Genomic DNA, 26,484 nt, shown 5'->3' on the forward strand with positions numbered 1-26,484 from the left:
CACGCACCCATGTGCACACCACTCCTCATGAACAAAGTCCATTATTTGTCTTTCCCCTGTTGATGTTGAAATACCCCATATCTAGTAGGGATTTGTTTTAAAAGATGGTGTTAGTGTTTTCACTTCAAATAGCCAAACATGCGAAAGAACACCTTTGTCCTGAGCTGCCCCTGCTTACTGTCAGCATGGGGGAAGGAAGGGTGAGGCTTGAACTCTTACCTCTGACCTTTTGCATGTTTAGGTCAACTCCTACATGTCCTGCTTTACTCATCTCATCAACTTGGCCATATCATAAAACCTAACCCCTGTAGGAACACAACAGGGATGTTAGCCAGAAGGAGAGAGAGCTAGCTAATACTTGTAGGCCTATGTCCTGCAGTGTGTTTGGATGTGAAGCTACAGGCTAGTTGGCCTGTGTGCTGACTGTGCTCTCTAAGCCTGGTCTTTCTGGTAGGCTCACCTAAAAGCCATGCTGATTAGTATCTCTAGATTTTTGTGAAGCTTTTGTGCCAGGTTTTGTGCCTCAATCAGCAGTTTCTACTCATGTGTCGCCTGCCTTCTCAATCTCCCATCGTGCTGAGTCAAACCTAATTAACCAGGATAGATGCAGCCGTAACAAATTAGCACGTCAAAGCCCCCCAGTGTGGCTCAACACAAGTCGTGTAAACATGGCTGGTTTTGGGGAACCGGTCTCATTCACCAGAGAACCCTGCTAAACATGTGTATTAACACACATAAATAAATTTGGAGTAATAACTGGAGAGGTTGCGCCTGGAGGGTCACTGTAGGCCAAACACACACACGCACTCTTTGGTGTGAGACCTTGGAGGGGCCCAGAGCTGCATCGCAGAACCAAAAGGGAAAGAAAATGAAGAGCAGACACAAACTTCAGCGTCTCCCTCACTCTCTCTGCAGACATGCCTCACTCAAGCCTCACTACCCCTGCAAAAAGGCTCTTAAAATGGGCCAGAAATAGCCCAGGCTCCCCACCTGCCCTGCAAACATTTCATTTAAGTCTAAGTAAGTAGGATTTCTGGGTTTGACTGTGAATGGCCAAACCTATGGTGGCGTGTCTTTGCTCCCAGCAGTCTGTCCACCCATGTGGTAGGGATTTAACGTCCAGTTTGGTCCTGTGACACTTTACTACTTCCTCAGTCATAAATGTACAATTCCTGGACACATTGGACTGACTGGCAGCTCCCTCCACTGCCTCTGTGGGGGAACGGGTGACTTCTAGTCCAGCTTAACGTCAGCAGGTAGTAAATTACCTCCTTGCTTTGTTTTTTTAAACCAGTAGGCTGTCTCTGCCGTGTTCACATAAGACGAGTCGCCAAACTTATGTCACGTCCTGCCCAGCTGCCCCTGGCAGACAGGACTATGGATATTTGCACAAGAGCATTTGTGTACTTCTGCCTCGCTATGGCCAGGGCAAACACACTTACAGTAAGCCTCAAATACTGACACAGGATGAACTTATGGTGTTCTTAAAATACCTGGTCTTCCCTGCCCCTTGCCTACAGACATAGCTGTCTCTTCTCGTTGAGTCTTGTGCCTGCCCTGAGGGCATGAGGGGACCACCACATTACCACAAGGTAGGAGCCATGTGTTTTTGGCTGAGTCATCCTGCTTGAGTTGTTTGAGAAGTGTGGGCTGGGCGCCTTGCAATGACTGGTAGCTTAAATAGTCTCAACTTTTGAGGTCAGCAGAGCCTGGCCCATGCCCTGTAGTGCAACTGAAGTCCTGTCTTTGGTAATCCCTCCCAGTGTATGAATAATTGTGGAAGCATCCTCTTTCAAGAGGAAAATAAGCAGCTCCCTAAGAGCTGCTGCAAAGCGCTGGAGATTGCCTTCTCAGGCTCAAAGTTTCCCTTTTAAGGTCAGCATAGTGTGCACCCTACGAGGGGAGGAAAGCCTCTGGCCAGACCTAGCGGGAGAGAGATCCTCCACAGACAGACAGTTTTAATGTGCAGTGTGTTTGCTAGTAGTAGGGGCTCTTATCAGTGACTGAAAGGAAACATGTCTCGCTCATTTGATCATAAGTGCACAAAGGGAGGTCAGTGAGTTTGCCGTGATCATTTTGATGTTTTTTTATTTCAATCAAAATTTTAAAGCTCCATAGGAATTCTAAGTACGACATTTCACCAAAAGTGTCAAATTGAATTGAACCCTGGCATGATATCCTCAGATGTTCATATTCTACCCAACCAAGAGCTTACCCTGGGTCGGTCTGGCAGAGACTGATCTGTGTTATCCATGAGTGATGTCTTGTGTGTTTTAGCATGGCCCGGCTTAAAGTGAGTGTACTTTGTCACTGTGTGGTCAGGGGATTTTCTTAGTAAGATTACAGGCCTGTATTCAAGGCCCATTAAGAGGGAGTGCACTGCTCTCCATTCTGGATTAGTCCAATCCCTGGATTCCTGCTGGGAGAACCAACAGGGTTCTGATCCTCCCAGACACGCCATCCATCCATCCATCTCAGTGAGGCCTGGCCCCTTAATCTGGCCTGCCTTCCTGTTTTGCCCTGGCACCTTCAGTCCTGGCCTGGGCTCTAGTGTCATCCACTTCAGTCACTTCAGTTGGTATGTTCAAACTTGAGATTCTTGCTGTTCCATTTCTAGATGCTAAGATTGACAGACATAAAATGGATTGCAGATGTAACATATATTTTCTTAATCTATGACTTGCGATCTCTAATGGCTATTGATGCACACTTCGGTAAATGTTGCTGCCGACTAACCAACCCTCATTAACCGGTCAATAAACGGTTAAATTTTTTCCAAACAGTAGAATGATGTGACCTACAGAAATTGCTATGCATGTATCCAAAGAACTGACATTTTTCAATAAGAGCTTAATGAAAACATGCAACAATGGCAAGCCTATCGTCTTACAGTTAAAAGGCAATAGCCTATTATTGAACTTGCAATTGCTGTAATGAAGCAGCTAATAAAACGTCATTTTCAAACATTTGCCAAAATGCAATTCGTGGGAAAACACTGTTATAAACAGCGCACCTAATGCGAGCGGAGATGAAAATGTGAGATAATGAGAATATGACAGAGATGAAAATCTCAGTTAGAAACTTGGAGGGGGAATCTAATAGCAACAACTAGGATGGGTTGCTAAAATGACTAGGATTGTGCCTTTGGCTTCTTGACAACTAAAGAAAGTTGATATGAAAACCAATAGAACAGCAGAGAAATGCTGGTTAATAGCATGAGGAAGTCTATAAAATAATTGCTTCCACATTTCAATGGTTGGATTTAGGCTAGGCTGCTTTGAAGCAAGGTAAGACATTTCTCATTATTTGAATTAAAGTAAAACGTTAAGTTTTCAAACAATTATACAGCCTCAAGCTCACATTGCAAAGTGGTGGGTGACGCGCTGATAGCCTGCCTACCGTTGACTATAGCCTATGCACACAGATGGCAATTCAGAGGAGCGCTTTAATTACAAGTTGAGATTGAGAAATAAAAATAGTATCTGTTTTTAATTGTGGCCATCAAAAGTATTTTTTTTTATACATGCAATTGCATTTAGAATTGTTATTTGTTGTGCAATGACCATGCTCTTAGGCCTCACTCCCCCCTATCTGAGCTGGTCATGTAATCCAAGATGGCGTAGAAGTGCGGTCGTGTACTCTGTAGTGTGTCCGTGTGTCAGTTTTTTGTCTCTTTCGTATATATTTCTCAATCACACTTTTCATCCTTCAACTAAATATACTTTCCTTCAACCAGCCTCACCCAATGTGGAACGGATTCTATTATTTCTTATACCTTTTTATCCAGAACCTCCAGTTGAAACTAGCCTGCTAGCCAGCTAACTAGCTTACTAGCTACTTGCTATTAGCCACCGTTAGCGGTTTTCACCATTGTCTGTGGCCTGCACTACCTACCAGCCAGCTCTAGCCTGGACTATTATCGGCCAGTCTGCACTGTCTGCACAGCGCTATCGACCAAGAACATATCGGATTTTCTGCCGGAATCACTCGACCTTAACACCGGATCATCGCAACTAGCTAGCTGCAACCGAATGGATGTTGTTGGCTAATCACCACTGCCCCCAAAGCAAGCACCAGTTAGCCTTGAGCTAGCCTCGAGCCAGGCCCATCTCCCAGCTATCTACCTCTCTGTCAACCGGACAGGACCTCCTAGTGTCGACATGGAGCCCTGCCGATCCATCATGACTGGTCTGCTGACGTAATTCGTCTGATGTGGTTTATACAGGCTTCCCGTTGCGACGACCACGAAGATCCATCTGCTAGCCCCGGCCCGCTAGCACAAGCAATCAACAGCCTTGCTTCCTGCTCGCCTGTGCTGTAGCAGCCATTCGAACTGTTCTCGGTCTCACCTATTGCTGTTCACTGGACCTTATGATCACTCAGCTGCACAGCTGATGCCTGCTGGACTGTTCCTTTACACGGTACCCCCATCCTGTTTATCTGTCCTGTTTATCTGTTTAGCCTCAGCCCAAGCTTTCGTCGCCATTACCAGTTGTTGTCTTAGCTCTCTCGAATAACACCTGTGATTGCTTTATGCCTCTCTCCCATGTCAATATGCCTTGCCTATTGCTGTTCCGGTTAGTTCTTATTATACAATTTCACTGTAGAGCGCCCAGTCTCGCTCAACCAGCCTCAGAGAGCTTCTTTGTCCCACCCCCCATACACGCGGAGACCGGCTCAATCGGTGCCTCCAGTGATGTTCTCTTTCATCGTTACCCAACGCTTAGGTTTACCTCCCCTGTACTCATATCCTTCCATATCCTTGTCTGTACATAATGCCCTGAATCTCGCCCGGAAATCTGCCCCTTTTATTCTCTGTACCCAACGCACTAGAAGACCAGTTCTTAAAGCCTTCAGCCGTATCCTTATTCTACTCCTCCTCTGGTGATGTAGAGGCTAACCCAGGCCCTGTAGCCCCCAGTATCACTCCTACTCTCCAGGCGCTATCATTTGTTGACTTCTGTAACCGTAAAAGCCTTGTTTTTTTGCATGTTAACATCAGAAGCCTCCTCCCTAAGTTTCAGTTACTCACTGCGTTAGCACACTCGGCCAACTCTGATGTTCTAGCAGTGTCTGAATCCTGGCTTCAGAAGACCACCAAAACCCTGAAATGTCCATCCCCAACTACAACATTTTCCGTCTAGATAGAACTGCCAAAGGGGGCGGAGTTGCAATCTACTGCAGAGCTCTTTCATACTATCCAGGTCTGTGCCCAAACAGTTTGAGCTCCTACTTCTAAAAATCCATAAATAAGTCTCTCACTGTTGCCGCTTGCTACAGACCCCCTCAGCCCCCAGCAATCAGAATTGATTGCCCCCCATCTATCCTCAGAGTTCGCACTGCTTGGTGACCTAAACTGGGATATGCTTAACACCCCGGCCGTCCTACAATCTAAGCTAGATGCCCTCAATCTCACACAAATTATCAAGGAACCTACCAGGTACAACCCTAAATCCGTAAACATGGGCACCCTCATATCATCCTGACTAATTTACCCTCTAAATACACCTCAGCGATCACTGCGTCATTGCCTGCGTCCGTAATGGGTCCGCAGTCAAACGACCACCCCTCATCACTGTCAAAGGCTCCCTAAAACACTTCAGCGAGCAGGCCTTTCTAATTGACCTGGCCCGGGTATCCTGGATGGATATTGACCTCATTCCGTCAGTAGAGGATGCCTGGTTGTGCTTTCCTCTCCATTTTAAATAAGCATGCCCCATTCACCCCAGACTTGACTGCCCTTGACCAGCACAAAAACATCCTGTGGCGTACTGCATTAGCATCCAACAGCCCCCGCGATATGCAACTTTTCAGGGAAGTCAGGAACCAATATTTAAGTCAATATACACAATCAGTTAGGAAAGCAAAGGCTAGCTTTTTCAAACAGAAATTTGTATCCTGTAGCACTAACTCCAAAAAGTTTTGGGACACTAAAGTCCATGGAGAATAAGAGCTCCTCCTCCCAGCTGCCCACTGCACTGATGCTAGGAAACATTGTCACCAACAATAAATCTACGATAATCAAGGATTTCAATAAGCATTTTGCTACGGCTGGCCATGCTTTCCACCTGGCTACCCCTACCCCGGCCACCAGCTCTGCCCCCCCAAACTACAAATACCTAGGTACACCTGGTTAGACCGTAAACTCTCCTTCCAGACTCACATTAAGCATCTCCAATCCAAAGTTAAATCTAGAATTGGCTTCCTATTTCGCAACAAAGCCTCCTTCACTCATGCTGCCAAACATGCCCTCGTAAAACTGACTATCCTACCGATCCTTGACTTAGGCGATGTCATTTACAAAATAGCCTCCAACACTCTACTCAGCAAATTGGATGTAGTCTATCACAGTGCCATCCGTTTTGTCATCAAAGCCCCATATACTAGCCACCATTGTGACCTGTACGCTCTCGTTGGCTGGCCCTCACTACATATTCGTCGCCAAACCCACTGGCTCCAGGTCATCTATAAATCACTTCTAGGCAAATCCCCGCCTTATCTTAGCTCATTGGTCACCATAGCAACCACCACCCGTAGTATGTGCTCCAGCAGGTATATTTCACGGGTCATCCCCAAAGCAAACACCTCCTTTGGCTGCCATTCCTTCCAGTTCTCTGCTGCCAATGACTGGAACGAACTGCAAAAATCTCTGAAGCTGGAGACTCTTATCTCCCTCACTAACTTTAAGCATCAGTTGTCAGAGCAGCTTACCGATCACTGCACCTGTACACAGCCCATCTGTAATTAGCCCACCCAACTACCTCATCCCCATATTGTTATTTATTTTGCTCATTTGCACCCCAGTATCTCATCTTCTGCACATCTATCATTCCAGTGTTAATACTAATTGTAATTATTTTGCAGTATGGCCTATTTATTGCCTTACCTCCATAACTTGCTACATTTGCACACACTGTATATAGATGTTCTATTGTGTTATTGACTGTACGTTTTGTTTACCCCATATGTAACTCTGTTGTTGTTTTTATCGCACTGCTTTGCTTTATCTTGGCCAGGTCACAGTTGTAAATGAGAACTTGTTCTCAACTGGTTTACCTGGTTAAATAAAGTTAAAAATAAAAACCTACTGCAGCCCTCATCCTCCACATACAACACCCGTTCTGCCAGTCACATTCTGTTAAAGGTCCCCAAAGCACACAAATCCCTGGGTCGCTCCCCTGTCTAGTTCGCTGGAGCTAGCAACTGGATTGAGCTTCAAAAAACATTCAAACTGGACAGCTTTATCTCCATATCTTCATTCAAAGACTCAATCATGGACACTCTTACTGACAGTTGTGGCTGCTTCGCGTGATGTATTGTCGTCTCTACCTTCTTGCCCTTTGTGCTGTTGTCTGTGCCCAATAATGTTTGTACCATGTCTTGTACTGCTGCCATGTTGTCACCTTATTGTTTTCATGTTGGGTTTCTACCTTGCTGTGTTGTCGTGTGTTGCTGCCATGCTATGTTGTTGTCTTAGGTCTCTCTTTATGTTGTGTTGTCTCGTTGGGATGTGTGTTTGGTCCTATATATGTATAATTAATTTTTTAATCCCAGTCCCCGCAGGAGGCCTTTTTGTAGGCCGTCATTGTAAATAAGAATTTGTTCATAACTGACTTGCCTAGTTAAATAACGGTTAAATCAAAATGAGAAATGCACTCCAGTACCAGCTTTTTGAGGAGCAGCTCTTGCGTTGTCTGACAGGTGATGAGCTATTCCGCGCCTCCAACTAGGCTCTGTATGCTGTGTGCGTGTGATAAATAAGATGCATGACGTCTAACGAAAATACACACACGTCAATTCAATTATGCAAATTAACCTATAGACCGATAAGGATGACCGGTCAAATTTATTTTTGTTAACATCTCTACTAATGGCATGTGATTTTGCATTCATGGCCTCGCACAGAATAATGGCAGTCTAACTGACAGATTTGGTAAGCTTTGCACCTGTTCTCTTCAGAAGGAAAGAGGGTTAGATGCTAAGCAAAAAGCCCTTTTTACCTTTTTATATTTTATTCATTTCTGAAAAGAACAAACTCTTGGCTAATAAGGCCCTCTAAGACTGAAATCATGTTATTCTCCATCCTTAGACATATACTTTTCCACAATACCACTTAGCCTAACTACCAAGGCTTGTGGATATTTATGTGGTCCTCTTGAGTTAATTTGCTAGAACCATTTGTGCTAGTGGATACTCTCAATGTTATTTTAACAACAGCCGTGGAACAAATGTGAGCAAGGGGCTAGGTGACAGCGACACAGGAATGTAACCAATGTGGCACAACTGAAGGCCTTTGAAAAGCCCCTCTGACTGTCTCTCAAATCCTGATAAACCCCTGCCCTCAGAGTGGGGACAATGCTAGGGTTGGGGCTGGCGGGGTTGAGGGGCTGTTGCTGGGGGGGCTGGTTGTGAGGGGCTCTCTACAGGGGTAGGAGAGGCTGGAATGGTGTGGGGCTTTGACCTTTGAAAGGTTGCGCTTAGACAAGCCTTTTCTGGCAGCCATACTGTGTTGGGGGAATAGGATAACCTGAGTCGGGAAGATGAACTCATTAGGAATGTGAAACGCCAGCTAGCATCTTGGTAACTAATCCTTCTGTTTTCTTTTGTTTTGTAGGATTCTTTGGACTTTGCTACTGCAGCCCGTTTTAAGCAGGATTTTAACCTCACCCATCCGCAGACAGCCATGGAATCGGTATGTATTGCTACATTCTCTCCACTTTTTCTCTGGAGCCATCTGTTTCTTGGTCCTGTGTTTGTCATGACGTACTGAAGGGTTGAACACGCAGTATAATTTTAGAAATGTTGTTTACAGAAAGGGGTTTGTTTTCTAAGCCCTGTATTCCTGTACTCCAGCAGTCTTGTTGTTTTGACTGGTCATTTTTCTCCAAACCATCTCAGATGCTACATAAACCATACACTCTTATGGCAATATAGAGAGGGTTTGCTGTGGAACTGTGTACCGGTCAGTCTGTGTGGCTATAGACTTATTTATATAATTTCAAGCCATGGGTTGAGCCAGTCTCTCTCTAGCTATGAGAGTGGGAGAGGGCCAGACAGGAGCAGTGCTAGTACCAACAGGCAGCTTTAAAGCCCTGCACTCTCGACTGGAATGCGCGTATTAAGAGCAGGGCTTAGTGCATGCCCAGGCCCTGCCTTCCTGTCCCTTTGTTAAAGGGGTTCTGTGTTTTAGCTGGTGTGGCCTTTTGTGTGTGTAATGTGTGTGGTTGGTGTGTGTGCATGGCTGTTTGTGTGGCGAGCAACTTGGTTTGAAAGTAGGTCACAGCTCCTGTAGAGCAGCTCAGTGTCTCTAATGAAGAGTCCCTGCTCTCCTGCATGCGGCTCATGTGACTGTGCTGCTTCATCAGTAAGTAGTGGCAGCCCACGCCTCTGAAGAGACGACTGGCTTTTCCCCACGGCACACAGCCCGAGCACAGAGAGACTTTCACCATGGGGGCTGTACAATCAATCTCCCCTCTCCTTCTCTCCCTAATCTAATTTAGTTCTGCAACTCCTTCTGTAGCCTTCTCTTTAGCCAGACGCTCTGTGCAACGGGAGCTGGTGATGTTTACCTCTGAAATCATACCATATCTGCTTACTGTCAGTGGAAACCAAGGAAACTGATCAAAAAGCTCATTATGCTGCCAGTAGTGTGTTTCTCTCCCCCCTACCCCCACCTCTCCTCATGTGATGCCAGTCACATGGTTTCCAGGCACCAGTAGAGTAAATCAGAATCAGATTTTATTTTTAACTGCTCTACATCCTCCACTTTGCCAATGGTTAGCAGAAACAGACGTAGGTTCCTGTGTACCTCTCTCTCCCTCTGTTTCATGCTCTGTCCTCTCTCTCTCTCTCTCTCTCTCTCTCTCTCTCTCTCTCTCTCTCTCTCTCTCTCTCTCTCTCTCTCTCTCTCTCTCTCTCTCTCTCTCTCTCTCTCTCTCTCTCTCTCTCTCTCTCTCTCTCTCTCTCTCTCTCTCTCTCTCTCTCTCTCTCTCTCTCTCTCTCTCTCTCTCTCTCTCTCTCTCTCTCTCTCTCTCTCTCTCTCTCTCTCTCTCTCTCTCTCTCTCTCTCTCTCTCTCTCTCTCTCTCTCTCTCTCTCTCTCTCTCTCTCTCTCTCTCTCTCTCTCTCTCTCTCTCTCTCTCTCTCTCTCTCTCTCTCTCTCTCTCTCTCTCTCTCTCTCTCTCTCTCTCTCTCTCTCTCTCTCTCTCTCTCTCTCTCTCTCTCTCTCTCTCTCTCTCTCTCTCTCTCTCTCTCTCTCTCTCTCTCTCTCTCTCTCTCTCTCTCTCTCTCTCTCTCTCTCTCTCTCTCTCTCTGTCTCTCTCTCTCTCTCTCTCTCTCTCTCTCTCTCTCTCTCTCTCTCTCTCTCTCTCTCTCTCTCTCTCTCTCTCTCTCTCTCTCTCTCTCTCTCTCTCTCTCTCTCTCTCTCTCTCTCTCTCTCTCTCTCTCTCTCTCTCTCTCTCTCTCTCTCTCTCTCTCTCTCTCTCTCTCTCTCTCTCTCTCTCTCTCTCTCTCTCTCTCTCTCTCTCTCTCTCTCTCTCTCTCTCTCTCTCTCTCTCTCTCTCTCTCTCTCTCTCTCTCTCTCTCTCTCTCTCTCTCTCTCTCTCTCTCTCTCTCTCTCTCTCTCTCTCTCTCTCTCTCTCTCTCTCTCTCTCTCTCTCTCTCTCTCTCTCTCTCTCTCTCTCTCTCTCTCTCTCTCTCTCTCTCTCTCTCTCTCTCTCTCTCTCTCTCTCTCTCTCTCTCTCTCTCTCTCTCTCTCTCTCTCTCTCTCTCTCTCTCTCTCTCTCTCTCTCTCTCTCTCTCTCTCTCTCTCTCTCTCCTGCTCCCAGCCCTCGGCAGTGCTGATATTATTCTCACCGTTATCTGCTGGTTGGGAGTTGTGCTGTGTTGGATGGTAGTGCAGATGAAAGGGTCTCTCTCCTATGATCACTCTTCCTGCACCGTTTTGCCTCTGCTCATTACCAGCGTGTTTCTTTCTCTCTCTCTCTCCCTCCTCCCCTTTCCAAAGTAGGCCTGTTCCTCAATGGGATTAGTCTGCAGCAATCTGAACGGGAAAGTGGGCCCTGCCAGTCATATTACATAACTCTCATAGCCTGGCTTGAGACAACTATAGGGGCTTTGTTCCCCAAGACCCCGCTCCCACCCGCCTACCTCTCCTCCTGGCAGGCCACATGCTAATGCTCTATTGAAAGAGTCTGTGTGCTCCAAACAGGCATGGCTCTGTGACCAGGGAGGAGAGAAACTCTGCATCATTACCCTGCAAATTGGCATTTCACTCATATCGTTAGCTGAGGGAATGTGAACTCGAGGCAGAAGGAGCGGGAACTTTGTTGTGATTAGGTTTTCTTGTAAGCATGTTGAATGATGAGATGATATAGGAGGTTGTGGACGGTTGAAAGGATTGAACCTTTGCAGTGTTGGTGTGTCAAATGTATGGTTTTTCTCTCAATTGTAATATTCTTGTTTGGGGTTATCCCCTCTGACTAGACTAGTGTGCCCCATTAACCACTTAGGGTACAGACCTGTATTGTTATTGTTCGGTGATAGAGGCCTATGCCTTGTGATTCTATAGCTTATTTGAGCAGAAGGTTGACAGTTTGTACTTTGGTAGGCTTGCTGCATAATGTGAAGAGCAGGATTGGTAGGAGGTAAAATGGTGCCTTTGCCGAATGTTTTTCTTGTCATTCTGTTCGAAGTCATTAGAGCTAAGCCCCGAGGAGGAACCGTTCTTTAAAATGATACCCAAGAGTGTGATGTCATTGTTCCATTAATCAGCGCAGCTGCTAATTGGCTGAGGTTCAAGTTTAAACACACCCTGAAAGGAAGTGTCAACTAGCTCTCTCTCATCCAACTGCAGAGGGAGGGATGTTGGTATCTATGGTGGGTATCGCCAATATGTGACGACTCCAATCGGCGTTACGGTCTGGCTAATGGAAAACACCTACATGTATTTTTCAACTAACCTGCACTTGCCGATACTTTCTTTGTTCTCGAAACCGGAAAAGGTGTATCTTATAAATGTCCCGTTGCAGGTTGTTACAAAAACCAGAGACAATTCCGAAATATATTAAATCCATGTTTTGGATTAAGTGAGAATGCCTCTTGCATTACATTTACATTACATTTACGTCATTTAGCAGACGCTCTTATCCAGAGCGACTTACAGGAGCAATTAGGGTTAAGTGCCTTGCTCAAGGGCACATCGACAGATTTTTCACATCGGCTCGGGATTAGAACCTGCACTACCGCCCCATGTGTGTAGAGCTTTGTTTTGGTTGCACTGTGTGACATTTTACTTTTACATTTTAGTCATTTAGCAGACGCTCTTATCCAGAGCGACTTACAGTTAGTGAATGCATACATTTTTTTGTGTGTTTTTATATTTTTATATTTTTTTATTCATACTGGCCCCCCGTGGGAAACGAACCCACATCCCTGCCGGCCACACCCTCCCCTACCTTGGACGACACTGGACCAATTGTGCGCCGCCCATGGGTCTCCCGGTCGCGGCCGGCTGCGACAGAGCCTGGACTCGAACCAGGATCTCTAGTGGTACAGCTAGCACTGCGATGCAGTGCCTTAGACCACTGCGCCACTCGGGAGCGGTGCTGTCAGCTACTTCTACACGTGGCCGCGGCACATAAATAATCATAGTTCCTGCCAAGATGCTGGGAAATGCTAGATGTGCGGCAGCTAAGATAGCAAGGAACCTACTCGGGCAGCACAAACCATGGATTTAATATCTTTCCGAATTTTTAGGTGTGTGAATGAAAAGGATAAATAGCGCAGCTACATAGAAAAGAGTTTGTAAGGGCCGACTCCAGTTCGCTCTCCTGTGAGGTATGACGTGCTTTGAGGGAAGTGGTGGGGAGATGAGATGGGAAGGAAAAATATTTCAATCTTGAATATGTCAGAAGAGAACAGTGCTTTGAATGCAATTTGTGGTGAAGTGGAGAGCAGAACAGGATGTATCCATTTTTTTAATTAAGAGATGTTTTGCTGCTGGCTTGAAAAGAATCTGCTGCTAGGAGGTCAGGGTTGATTCTCATGTATGGCTCAGAGCTGCTGACAGCCAGGCAGGCCAGTGTTTGTCCCGCCACTCCCACACACTCGGTCAGAAACAAGCTCACCCACCACAGCAACACACTGACTGCATAAGAGAGGGGACTGGCTGACTGGCTGTGATCATAGATATCCAGTGCTACTCTGAATTGGTCAGATTTGTAGTGTGTGTCTGGATGCTGAGGAGTTGGCGGGGTGTTTTGTAGATGGGACAGAATGTTTTTAAATGTTTTACCTCCCCTTCTCCAAAGCCAAGTTCCCATCAGTGAGTCGTCCGTACACAAAGTCTGTGTTTAGATCTTAAGTCTAATTTTAGAGCTGAGCTTTGGCTTAGCGTTGGGAATAACAGGATAACAGTAGCCTCTCTACTGTACCTCCTCCACACATTGTCTCCTCAGATGATCAAACATTCCCCCATCAAATCTGAGGGGGATGAACCACAAAACCCAGTGGAACAAATGGTCCCCCCACAGTGTCTCCTGGCAGCCTATGTTACTGCCTGTTTGCTAGGGTATTTAGAACTCTGGCCGGGCTGGGTGATTTAAAGAACATGGAGCGCCATGGAGACATTGTGCATTGTTTCTCTCGCTGACCCTTTTAGCTCAATAATTGGATTCTTTGTAATGTAACATGTTTCATCTCTTTCTCTGTAGAGCGAGAATGGAAATATGAGAGATTTGTTTGCTATATCTGACTGGTGGAGTGTAGTGTCAACTCAGCAGCCTGACTGTGGCCTACACCACAGTGCTCTTCTGCACTTTGTTAGTGTTGTATGCATGGGAAAGGACTGTTTGACATGAGTGATGGGACAAACTGCAGATAAATTGGCTATTTCTGTCTTACCTTTCACCTCTTAATTTGTCAATGTCACCAGACTGGTCCAACTCCAGGGCAGCTAGCCTACTTCTCAATCCACAGCACTATGGTTTATATATATTTCTGACTTGACTGTCAATGTCTGTGTGAATTGAGTACTCAATATTAACATGAAAAATTTAGAAAATAGAGAATCATTCTAAGATCTATAGTACATGATCAACAAATATTTCTAAACACTGGCTCAACGATTTGCTTGGATAGCATTACTTTTCTTGCTATTTCACTTGCAGCTAATGTGTACAATTTCTGAGATGAGTGTGTCCATGTGGAAATCGGTGAAGTACGAGAGCGGGAAAGATGGTAGAAAGAGGAGCCACAACAACCATTCTCCTCTTCCCTGCCCTTCCCCTCATCCTGCTCCCCGAGTGACACTGTGGTTTTTCCCCTGACTGCTGCCAGGTTTCTCCCTCCCCCTCTCCTCTCTCTTCTCTCTGGATCATGATGACTGGGCTGTTTGCATGGGGCTGGAGATTAGCAGGCTAATGTGGTGTTGAGTGGGAGAGCAGAAGCTGAGGCACAGACAGACAAACGGACACAGTGATGGGGCCTGGGTGTGCTGAACAACACTAGGCAGACCCCCTAACATTGGGCATGGGCTATGCTGGGGGGGGAGCCTGACAGCGTCAAGGTAAACTATACCCTTGTGGTGGTGAATTGGATGTATTGAGCTTGTATTAAAAACACACACAGCCTAATCTCCTGCTCTGAGTGCTCTGGTAGTAGACGGGCCTATTTTAGGGAGCCACTTATTAAAGGTTGAATGAGTGGAGTAGCTTGTTCCCTCGTCTCTGGTTTCTAACCATAATGGCAGCCATAATGGCTCCGTTTCTGATTTATGTCAGACGGGATCTGATTTCAGGAAACTCTGCAGTGAATGTTTTTTTTCTTCCAGTAATCTGAATTCCCTGTGCTCCCCACCCAGCCCATCTCTCAGGGGAGCCTGAGGTAAAGTGCTCGGGCCTGGGCAGTCAGAACCGTAGCAAAGCAGCCCTGCCAGTGGCAACCCAATCCTGCTTCCAGCATTTGGGTTCAGTCCGCTGTCACTCCAGCAGCCAGGGCACTGTGACCTTGGTTTCAAGTAGCCCTGGCTTGGTAGTAAGCCAAAACCACTCCTGGGATGGGGTGACCTTGTTCACCAGCCCACTGTACGTCTGCATGCCTCTCTCCCCCCTTGGCAGAGGGGGCGACCTTTGCTTGCTGTGATAATTCAATGCGAAAACAGGAAATGTAATCATTGGCTGGTCATTGGGCCTGTCCTGCTGCTGGTTGCATAAAGGCTGTTGAATGTCGTATTGACCAGTCCTGGGCTCTGCTCTGAGAGGCTTGGAGTCTGAGCTCTCTGCCTATGTGATTATTTTTCTCCAGCTGCCCTCTGTGGTTCCCTGTGTGGGCTACAGCAAAAGACTGTTACGTCACCATCATATGCGCTCCCTCTAGTCTAGTACACCTGTCATTTGGCCACTTGGCTTGGTTGGAAAAGGGAAATTACTTTTCCCCTTGTTTCAATCAACTGATTGGAGCCCTGGTCAATCAGTGGGTTTGTGCCGTATCGTTGATACAGGGAGGGAACGGCACGTTTTTAATGTCTGAATGAATGGAACTGCTCAGTAACTAGGCTAACTGATATGCTTTCTTAGGATTTCACTATGTCCTCTTTTGTGGTTGAGGTTTGTTTGGGTTGTGCCAAATCACTGTTCTCCCATGCTGGTTAGAGTGAGACACATATGCTTGTTGCCACAGAGTGGTTTTGCCTTGTGTAAACACAGTGGGTACTAGCAGTGTATCTGACCGAACAACAACCTACAGGTCAGCAGCTGGACCGGTCTCTCGTCAGCGTCCTGTTAAATCATGATGGCGCTGAAGTGGATAGCAGTTCTGACCAATCCTGCGCTCCAGCCACCCAAGCCATAGTCTTATCTCTGCTACCGCACTGCAAGCGGTACCGAAGCACCAAGGCTGAAACCAACAGGACCCTGAACAGCTTCTACCCCCAAGCCATAGGATTGCTAAACAAGACTGCTAAATATCTAATCAAATGGCTACCCGGACTACCTGCATTGAGGCTGTTTTTTTTTCTCCTAACACTCTTGCACTGACTCTCTGCGCACAAACACACACACTGGACTCTACCCACACACTTACACATACTTACACTGACACCCCAACACACACACACACACTACATATGCCCACACATGCATTCTGACGCCACACACACACTTTCACATTCTCCACGTACACTACTGCTCCGTCTATTATCTATCCTGTTGCCCAGTCACTTTACCCCTACCTATATGTACGTACCTGGAAGCTACCTTAATTACCTCGTATCCCTGCACGTCGACTCAGTACTGGTACTCCCTGTATATAGCCATGTTATTTTAACTCATTGTGTATTTATTCCTTGTGTCACTATTTTTATTTGATATTTTTTAACTTTAACTTTGCATTGTTGGAAAAGGACCCGTAAGTAAGCATTCGTTAGTCTACACCTGTTTACAACGCATGTGATAAATAAGATTTGATTTCATAGGCTTCTTCCTTGTGTTAATTGCATTAGCACCAGCTACCACCTCAGTTCTCACTGTAGTGTTGGTGCTGCCTCGGTTTCCATGATGCAGTTGATGCTCCAAATAGGACACTCTGTCTCATTGAGGAGGGAGAGTATCTGTACATAACCAATGAAGGAGTGTGGGGGGGGGGGGTTTAGTGTGCCTGCCTGTTTTAAACAACTTAGGGCTATCTGGATGAAACCTAAAAGCAGGTGTGCGTGTGTTTCCTGTTCTGTTGCGAGGCATGTAGGTGAGCAGGGCATTTATTTTTGTTGCCCGTTGTGCTGCATCCTGGACCGTGCGTGCAGAGAAACATAGAGGGTTAAGCAGGCCTGGGCTTCTCTCTGCTCTCTCTCTCCGGATCCAGGTGTTCCTCTATCAGTGGGCTCACAGCGACAGACAGCAGACACTTAATGTGGGCCCTCTCTGTGTGTGTGTGTGTGTGTGTGTGTGTGCCCCCTGCTCCTGGCTTTGATTCACTCCAGCTGGCCGACTGGAATCAGCTCTGAATCGGCCCAGGCTTGTATGCTGGGGAGGATTCATGCTTGGAATTGTAATTGCTGTTGTGTGTGAATATGTTTCCCTCTCCTTTTTCCCCCTCCCACTTTAAGTTTCTATTTAAGCTAATGGGGGGGGGGGGGGTTATTGCTTAAAGTGCTTTGTTACATTATGTAAACATGATTTCTAGTGGGGGTCTGTTGTTTTTTAATACAAAAACTCTTTATATAAAAGGAATGTAAAGATCTGTACTTTCCATATACCTCCTTTTATGTAAACAAAATGTGTTGCCCTGTCATAAGCTCTTAGCACCCTTGGGTGGAATTAACTTTCTCACTATAGAGGGGTATACTGCAAAGCAGCATCAATGAGCTAGCCAGAAATTAACCAGAAATTACTATAGATTTTCTGGTTCATTTAAGAAAGCTAAACGTAGGTATGTGTTTTCGGTTGTTTAGTCAATTAGACCATGCCCATTTCAAGCTTATCTTTCCAAAAAATACAAGTTATTTCAGAATAGTTAGGCAAGTTATCTGGCTAACTCATTGCTCCTGCTTTGTAGTATACCCCTAGGGCCAGTATAATGGGGAGATGGATAGATAAATCCTGAGAAACAGAGCAGTAGATTGATGTTTTGGACCGAGTTGTTGTTCAGCTGTTCTTAGAGATGGTGATAAAGAGAGAGGGGAGAGATCGAGTCACTGAGCATCTCTGTGTGTCCAAGCTCTCTGACGGAGCCAAGCAAGGGAACAGATGAGGCAGCAGATGGTCCTTCTCGGACTTAACCCTTCCCACGCCTCTCACGGGCCTGTCTGTCCAGGAAGGAAGGAAGGCTCTCATGGCTCGCTCTCTCTCCACCTCAGCGTTCATCCAAGCCATGTCATATCCACTATGGCGGACCATCAGTGTCTGATGAGAAGTGGTCAGGGTGACATATGGCTGTCTCCATGGGGGGAAACCGTGTGCTCCCTCGTTCTCTCTTGTTCTCTCTCTCTCTCTCTCTCTCCCCCCCTCTCCTCTCTCCTGCTGAGAAAGGGCCTGGTGTACTGCTGCTCCCGGTTGATGGAAATGAAGACCCACCACACCCCTGTGATAACCACTGGCTGCCTGCCAACTCGGTCAGATGTCTCAGTGGGCGGTAAACATGGGCTTAGTTTGAATCTGACTACGCTGCTACTGAGAATATCTGGTCTACATATACTAGGCCTACGCATATAGCATGCTCACCTGCTATCTCCAAATGCAGATCTAGGGCCTTGGATCCCAGGTCCCTTGTTACCTGTTAATCAATTTTTGCTCAGCCAACTTTATGGATGGTTCCCCTCTCCCTCCCGGCCCCAGTGCTTTAAATAGAAGCCCCTCTGGGAGGATCGATACAAACTCCAGGGTAATTGATGAGAGGAGGCAGGCTCTGTGATGACCTGCAAGGGTGAACCTGAGGAGATTACAAGTTGGGAAGCAGGTTTCATCACATGCATATTCATCTTTGTTTTCTTTTGGAGATGCCCTAGTGGGTTGCTCTGTCGGTAGGTGTCCACTGCCTGGAAAGTCATTTGGATTTCTCTTTCAGGGAATTCAAGGTTGTGTCTTAGATTTTGTTCCCTTTCCAGATAGTCTCTATCTCAGTTGCACTGCCATATGACCAATGCAGCTCTTTCTGGTTCTGTAATGAATACTAGCTTTACTCATCAGTGAAGAGAATTGCAGCCAAATACAGTCGTTTCAATCCATTGTTTAATCTTAGAGTAAACTATAGTCGGTGATACCATCTCTTGATACTTCTTAACAAAGGGCCATGCTATAGGCCCCCCTGGAGACCCAACCTCACCCCCTTGGCCAAGGAAAAGGGCCTAAATTATTAACCATCCACGGTGTCCTCTGGGCTGTTTTAGGCTTGGCTTCTCCTTTTTGTTTGGTGGGGAGGGGAGGCTATGCATTATTCCACCTGACCCAACCTGATGCAGGGCAGTAGGGCGGCTCTCTCCTCTCTCATTGTCCTGCTTTCTTTCTCATTTCACTTCTCCAGGCTCTATGGACAAAAGTGGCTTTTCTGGTGACCTCTGGCTAAGATAATGACCTCCCAAGGATCGCCAGGGAGCCTTTATGTCCTCCACAGATTCTGTTATTGTTCGGGGAACAGAAATCACCTCTCGGTCTCTGTTCATTTGAGGCCTGGATTGGAACGGTGATGGCTGTTGGGCTGGAGCTGTTGATAATGTATGGTGTGACTGATGAGGTGGAACACTTGGACCATGGAGCCCATTGCTTTAGGGCCTAAATGAATGGCTCTCCCCCAGCCTCCAGTCTAGAACCCAGTGGACAGAAGGCCTCACATTAGCCCCAGATTGAATGGGTTCTATTTTGGTGTGGTTTACTTTTCAGAATAGGTTGTCTGCTTCCATGCAATGGTGCCTGCCAGGAACCTACAGTGTCTGTCTTGGACAGGGTTCGCTACCCTTGTCACCGCCTCTTGTGTTTGACTTGGACTTAGTGAAGGCAGGAATTTTGACTTCCACTCTGAAAGAAGCAGTGAAGAGGAGAGAGGGGATTTTATGTGTGTGTGTTTATGTGCCAGAGGTTCTGAAGAGATGGACAGGACTCTCTCCCATGCTGGCAATGACTGTGACAAGGCTGGCCTGGCAGCCCTGCCTCTCCTGACGGATTCTGGGTTTCAGAGTCTTGTGCTGTAGTTTTTGATATACTGATACAGCAGTATTCTAGCTAAGCAAAACTACGAAATGAATTGAAGTTAATGAGGAATGCTAAGTCTCACACTCGGCATTGCCAAGTACCAAGTTTCTGTTTACCTCATTTGGACTCCTTTGCCGTAGACCTGGCCCACGAGAGGAATTATTGTAGATTTTTTGTCTAAACCAGAAACTCCGCTTCATTCCATCCAGAGCATCATGTGCTTTATTATTCAGTAGGCTATTTGTAACAGTTGTGCAAGGTCATTTTGAGTGTTGCGTTGTTGGGGAAACTAATATCCACCACAGGAAACTACCATGTTTGTAGCCTAGTAGTAGTAAGATGCTGAAATCTAAAAGATTCTGGTTCAGTGGAACTAGAAAATAATGGACTGTTTCTCTTTCACCAGCAGCTCTTTGCCCATCTCTTTGCCCACCCAATGTGTTCCTGTCAAAATGGCAGGTCCCTGTCGGCTCAGAGTCCTGGGTTCAGAGTACTCCACATTCGCCTTGTTTGTCATAGAAGTCCCAGGAGTGACTCAACACAGGAATAGCCGATATATTCTGGACTGAAATAGTACGGCAATTATCATGTTTTCATTCATGTGTGTTTTTTTTCTCCTCTCTTCCTCTCTTTCTCAGGAAGAAAAACGTGGTTTATCTGTACTTCCTGTGTAATTGCTCTACATCTGCATAATCACCCACATAGCCTGGGTGCTGCTGTAGTTTGGAGGGTGTTTTATATGTTAAGTGTAGATATGTGAGATCTGTCTGCAGCTCTTCAATTACGTCAATTCTTCAACTGTTTATTATCACTCTCTCTCTGGGTGTAGGCCTATATACTATAATAACCTGCTGACCAAACTTGTTCCGTGTGTGTGTCCGCCATCGTGCGCATGTTGATTATGCCTATCCCCACCAGAAGCGTTCATGACACGCAGGTTAAAATACCAAAAGCAAACTGTGAACCAACTATTTATTTGGGGACAGGTTGAAAAACACATGACACATTCATGGACATTTAGCTAGCTTGCTGTTGCTAGCTAATTTGTCCTGGGTGATAAACATCGGGTTGTTATTTTATCTGAAATGCAGATGGTCCTTTTTTTTTGCTGGATCTTTGTAGAATTCTGACCCATTTTAAGTCACACAAAATTGTGTGTTCTCTACTCCGACAATTAATCCACAGATAAAAGGGGAAACCTAGTTAGTTTTCTTTGATTAATCTCTCCTTGTACATTTTTCTTCGGTGAATTTGATATGGCGGTTGGCAACCAACTTTAAGTGCATTACCACCACCAACTTGACTGGAGTGTGGACCTCGTTCATCTTTCAGTCACCCACGTGGGTTAGTATGCTCCTGAAAACCAATGAGGAGATGGGAGAGGCATGACTTGCAGCGCTTCAAGTGTCTAAAATTGAACCAAGTTCTTTTTTAGCGCCTGGCTACGCAGAGGCTCGCGAGCAGTTTGGATGAAATTATGAAATAACATGTAGGTGTACATTTTATTTTGCAACGCGGGCGGTTTGGTCAGCATGTACGCCCTATTTCTTCAAGGGTTCCCTCTGTTAGTTCCATTAGTGCATCCTTCATCCCTGGTCCTGACCAAGCCTGAGTTGCTGTATCAATTCTCTATCAGTGGTGAGCGAGCAGTGCAGACATGATGTGACTGAGCCAGCCTCCAGCCATCCAGGAGCACCGACCTGTTTTGAGTTTCCATTGAAAACTCATAATGGTGTTTCTGAGGCTTTCTCTCTCCCCTGGGTGGGAGCATTATCTCTCCTGGCTGCAAGAACTCCATTATTTACCGAGCAGAGCACTGAGCCCACCCTAATACAATGTTCCATTAGATTGCATCAGCCAGATTTATTGCTAGGCTCCTCATCTCTCTCTCACCGATCTGTGGTCTGGGCTCCGGATTCTGCAGGGGAGGGGTGGGAGGAAACGAGGGGGTGGTGTTGGGGAAACAGGATCTGGTGTGGGGCATTACTCCTTTCTGTAGACGGACAGAGAGGGAGGAGCTGAGGGGCCTGGGCCTCACACCTGTTAACCTCTTTTGAAGGCAGAGGAAACTCATCTGAGCTGCTCTGAGATAAGAAGGAACTTGAGCTGCACCATGAATGAATCCTGCTCCCATGGTTTTTAGACGGACATGTTTTTAGTAATAACCCCCTCTTTCCTTGCCTTTATTAAACGAGGCTCTGGGGGCAGTGGTGTGAATGGGGCTGTGGTCGTGAAGGAGAGCGCCATATGTCAGAGGTAGCAGCAGACAGCCACTGTGTGAGGCCTTAGACCTTGTCTGCAGCATGCCCCAGCTCACGCTGATCACTGTCTGGAGGAACTGTGCAGAGATACACAATGCATGATTACTACTAGCACTCATGCCTTGTAGAGGTTTCCTAGGCTGCAAATATTCTAGTTTACAATCTCACACTCTTTGTTTACTTTATGGTCCTCGTAGTGTAGGCCAAAGGTCACATATGAGATCGCTTGTCATTGAATATTGAATGCTGAAATGGCACTACAGAGTTATGATGCAGGCTACATGTATTCTCTAATCCTAAACCTTTCCTCCCCATGTTCCATTTTCATCCAAGCCAAGGACAGTTGTTGGGAGTGACTTACTCATCCATCAACCCTCCCACACACACACCAACAGTAGCAAATGGAATGGTGCTTATGTGGCAGCACTGGGGTCAAGTGGGACACCTGGGATGTTGGCTGCCTCTGCTCAAAGGACTGTGTAAAGCAGGGCTGCCCAACCCTCTTCCTGGAGATCTACCGTCCTGTGGGTTTTCAGTCCAACCCTAATTTAACACACCTGATTCTATTTATTAGCTGCTCAATAAGACCTTAACTAGCTGAATCAGATATGCTAAATTAGGGTTGGACTGAACCTACAGGACAGTAGATCTCCAGGAAGAGGGTTGGGCAGCCCTGGTGTAATGAATATTTCTGTGTCCTTTCCTCTCTGCAGCTTTTTTAATTCAGTAGAAGCTTAAGCAGAAATCCGATCGATAGCTTGGAGATCGTGCCATTGGTATATGTGGCAATCATAAACTCAGCAAAAAAAAGAAACGTCCTCTCACTGTCAACTGCGTTTATTTTCAGCAAACTTAACATGTTTGAATATATGTATGGACACTGACATTCCTGTCTTGCAGGAAATCACGCACAGAACGAGCAGTATGGCTGGTGGCATTGTCATGCTAGAGGGTCATGTCAGGATGAGCCTGCAGGAAGGGTACCACATGAGGGAGGAGGGTGTCTTCCCTGTAACGCACAGCGTTGAGATTGCCTGCAATGACAACAAGCTCAGTCCGATGATGCTGTGACACACCGCCCCAGACCATGACGGACCCTCCACCTCCAAATCGATCCCGCTCCAGAGTACAGGCCTCGGTGTAACGCTCATTCCGACAATAAACGCGAATCCGACCATCACCCCTGGTGAGACAAAACCGCGACTCGTCAGTGAAGAGCACTTTTTGCCAGTCCTGTCTGGTCCAGCGACGGTGGGTTTGTGCCCATAGGCGACGTTGTTGCCGGTGATGTCTGGTGAGGACCTGCCTTACAACAGGCCTACAAGCCCTCAGTCCAGCCTCTCTCAGCCTATTGCGGACAGTCTGAGCACCGATGGAGGGATTGTGCGTTCCTGGTGTAACTTGGGCAGTTGTTGTTGCCATCCTGTACATGTCCCGCAGGTGTGATGTTCGGATGTACCGATCCTGTGCCGGTGTTGTTACACATGGTCTGCCACTGCGAGGTCGATCAGCTGTCCGTCCTGTCTCCCTGTAGCGCTGTCTTAGGCATCTCACAGTACGGAGATTGCAATTTATTGCCCTGGCCACTTCTGCAGTCCTCATGCCTCCTTGCAGCATGCCTAAGGCACGTTCATGCAGATGAGCAGGGACCCTGGGCATCTTTCTTTTGGTGTTTTTCAGAGTCAGTAGAAAGGCCTCTTTAGTGTCCTAAGTTTTCATAACTGTGACCTTAATTGCCTACCGTCTGTAAGCTGTTAGTGTCTTAACGACCGTTCCACAGGTGCATGTTCATTAATTGTTTATGGTTCATTGAACAAAACTCTTTTATAATGAAGATCTATGAAGTTATTTGGATTTTTACTAATTTATCTTTGAAAGACAGGGTCCTGAAAATGGGACGTTTCTTTTTTTGCTGTGTTTATCTGTGAAGGCCGTTAGGCCTGTTCATTTTCTAGACCGAGAGCTGCAGCTCCCAGGTCTGTAAGTGCTGATGGAGCTTGGTTCTGCTGTTATACTGTCTAGACAAGTACTGTACTATTTCAGCTGAGTGGTTTTAACTCTCGCTGTAAATTCCTAGCATGTAGAGGCTACTCCACTCTCACTGTTCTCCCACTCCTGTCATTTCTTCCTCTCCCCATTCCTTCTAGACCACCACTCTCCTCCCCTTTCTCCATTTCCCCAGTGATTTTCCTTTTGGTGTCATTTTCTTCTTGGTATTAATCCGTCCTTGGTTCTCTGAGCCATAGAAATGAAGGTAAACAACAGCCAGTCTAATCTACCCTCTCTCCTAACTATTCATATCCCCATATTCACTGTGGTGCTGCTCATCAGGCAGAGAGCAGCAGTTGATTAAAGGACATAAGCTAGTTGCATCGTGGATGTTTTCCACTCAGAGGGAACAGAACACACACTGATTATTCAGATGCAGCGTATAATGGACATTGTGCTGTAATCCACCCGCTCGGCTGCAGCTATACCATCAGTGCGTGGAGGAAGGAGGATCCGGTTGCACAGGGTTTCTTATTTGTTTGATGGTGAGTGTGATATGTTGGGTTTTAGTGGACCGTTTGATGTCATCATTAAGTATTTTCAAAGGATAAAAATTATGATTTTGGCGCATCTTGAAACAAACTAATATTTTAAGTGGATTCATAATGAAAACAAATCGGTCAATTCTCCTGGGGATGATGATCTGGGGAATCCGATGTGTGTGTGTGTGTGTGATCCCAGACTCTATTAGCTGGGTGGGTGTAATAGAAACGTAATGAGCTGATCGATACTATCATCAGCATAAGAGCGGCTGACGCATTCGATCAGGGCTTAGTGCTCGGAGCTCAGCCCAGCCCAGGTTGGAGCCTCACTGTGGTCCAGTTGTTGGTGCAGTGGGTCCCTGGGGAGCTCAGGGAGAGTGCATTACAAGTGCAAAGCTCTGTTGGAGAGCTACCTGCAGGGAGAACTGTTCTGCTGCTGCTGTTGTGAGGCTGTCTCTCTACAGGGCAGGTGAACAGCCATATCTTGCCACTACTGTAATGTTGAAAATATTTAGGCCATAATGTCATGTACTTAGAGTATTCGGTGTGTGTTTTAATTATAATCGAACATTAGGCATTTTATAGACATTGCTCTAAGACCAAGCCATAGGGTTTTAATTGTAAACCCAAATAGTCAAATCGCTTCTTTCCTCCACCATAGCAGTGAAGGTCCCACAGCTTTAGCTATGATGAAGGCTGAGGCATCACTGCTAACAATTACTGAATAATAGTCATTATGCCAATGATCTAATTGGTCTCGTTATTAGATTATGTTCTTTCTGTAGTCACCGCCCAGCCACACAGCAGCTCTACTGAGACAGACGGCTGTAATGGGTGTATTTTGTCTTAGTAATTAGCCTACTGTTTTTGTTTGGGAAAGGTGGAGGTGGTGTAGCGGTAGCCTAATACTGTTTGGACTGTGTGAGTGTGCGTTGAGTCTTGGGCTAATGTGGATGTTTATCTAATGTGGTTTCCTCCCGTTGGGTCATTGAGTTCAGTCGTGGCATTCAGATCAGACTGGGGAACTGGCTGCATTGTTATCTACATGGATATCTTTTCAGACCGTTTTGGCTCTGGTTTATTTCTAGCATTGGAGGTGTTGCATATCATTTGGTAGGCTGACCTGTCCCCCAGTTGGGTGTGCATCTCATCTCATCCTCATTACAGTGAGTCACAGTGGAATGCATCACAGGCCTGAGAGAGGGAAGGGAAGGCTGGCTGCTCATAGAACCAATGATCACAATTCATCATGTTGCCTTTCCGTCCTCCATCTCTATTTAGAAGATAACCTCGTTAGCAAGACAGTGGGTTGTAAGGTATTTATATCTCCCTCCTCCCAGTCTCAGAGGAGATGCAGATTTTCTGTTCCTCTGCAGAACCTCCGTCTACAGAAATGGGTCCAAGGCAGGCAGCGCACACGGCCCTCTCTCTCCCTCCATCTCTCTCCCTCCATCTCCTCGCTTCCACGTTCCCCCAACGGGTTAACCCGGCGGGCGTTGCCATGGCAACTGCCTGGTGGACGTCGCGCGGTGTTGCGAGGGGGTAATGGAGTGAGCGCTGGCGCTGTACGTGACAGGGAATGAGATGAGCCGGATCTGCTGTTCACCGGCCCTGCAGAGAGAGAGCCTCACAACAGCAGCAGCAGAACAGTTCTCCCGCTCTCCTTCTCCCGCTCTCCCTCCAACTCTCTCCGGAGCCTCAGCCAGTTAATCTACTAAGCTCCGAATTGCATGCAAGCCCACCTGTTACTGCGGCCCGAGTCCCCAATCCCAATGACTAACACAGTACAGAGATGGGAGCGCCAACATGTGGTGTGTGTGATTGCGTTTGAAGAGGTGACAGAGGGGCAGCTGTTCTTGGTGATTCTTCTCATCTCACGAGTGACTCATGGGGAATGTAAATGGGACTGCATGGAATGAGAATGGATGGGTAGAATGGACTGCTCGGGAGTATAGCTGTAGATAAGGTCAGTGTGGATGTGTTGGGATTTGCGGCTCCCAATTCTGTTTATGTGT

General features: G+C 46.5%; 1 protein-coding gene across 3 annotated transcripts in view; it reads left to right on the forward strand.

Annotated features, from left to right (window-relative positions):
• LOC121548315 (ankyrin repeat domain-containing protein 11) overlaps positions 1-26,484 on the forward strand; it is a 124,596-nt gene that overhangs the window by 21,619 nt on the left and 76,493 nt on the right. For all 3 annotated transcript variants that reach the window (XM_045215929.1, XM_045215931.1, XM_045215930.1), the window contains exon 2: positions 8,615-8,692. The gene's annotated coding sequence lies outside the window, so the exon portion shown is untranslated. The remainder of the gene's footprint in view (positions 1-8,614; positions 8,693-26,484) is intronic.

This window comes from Coregonus clupeaformis, unplaced genomic scaffold (assembly GCF_020615455.1).
Source record: "Coregonus clupeaformis isolate EN_2021a unplaced genomic scaffold, ASM2061545v1 scaf0558, whole genome shotgun sequence".
NCBI lineage: Eukaryota > Metazoa > Chordata > Actinopteri > Salmoniformes > Salmonidae > Coregonus > Coregonus clupeaformis.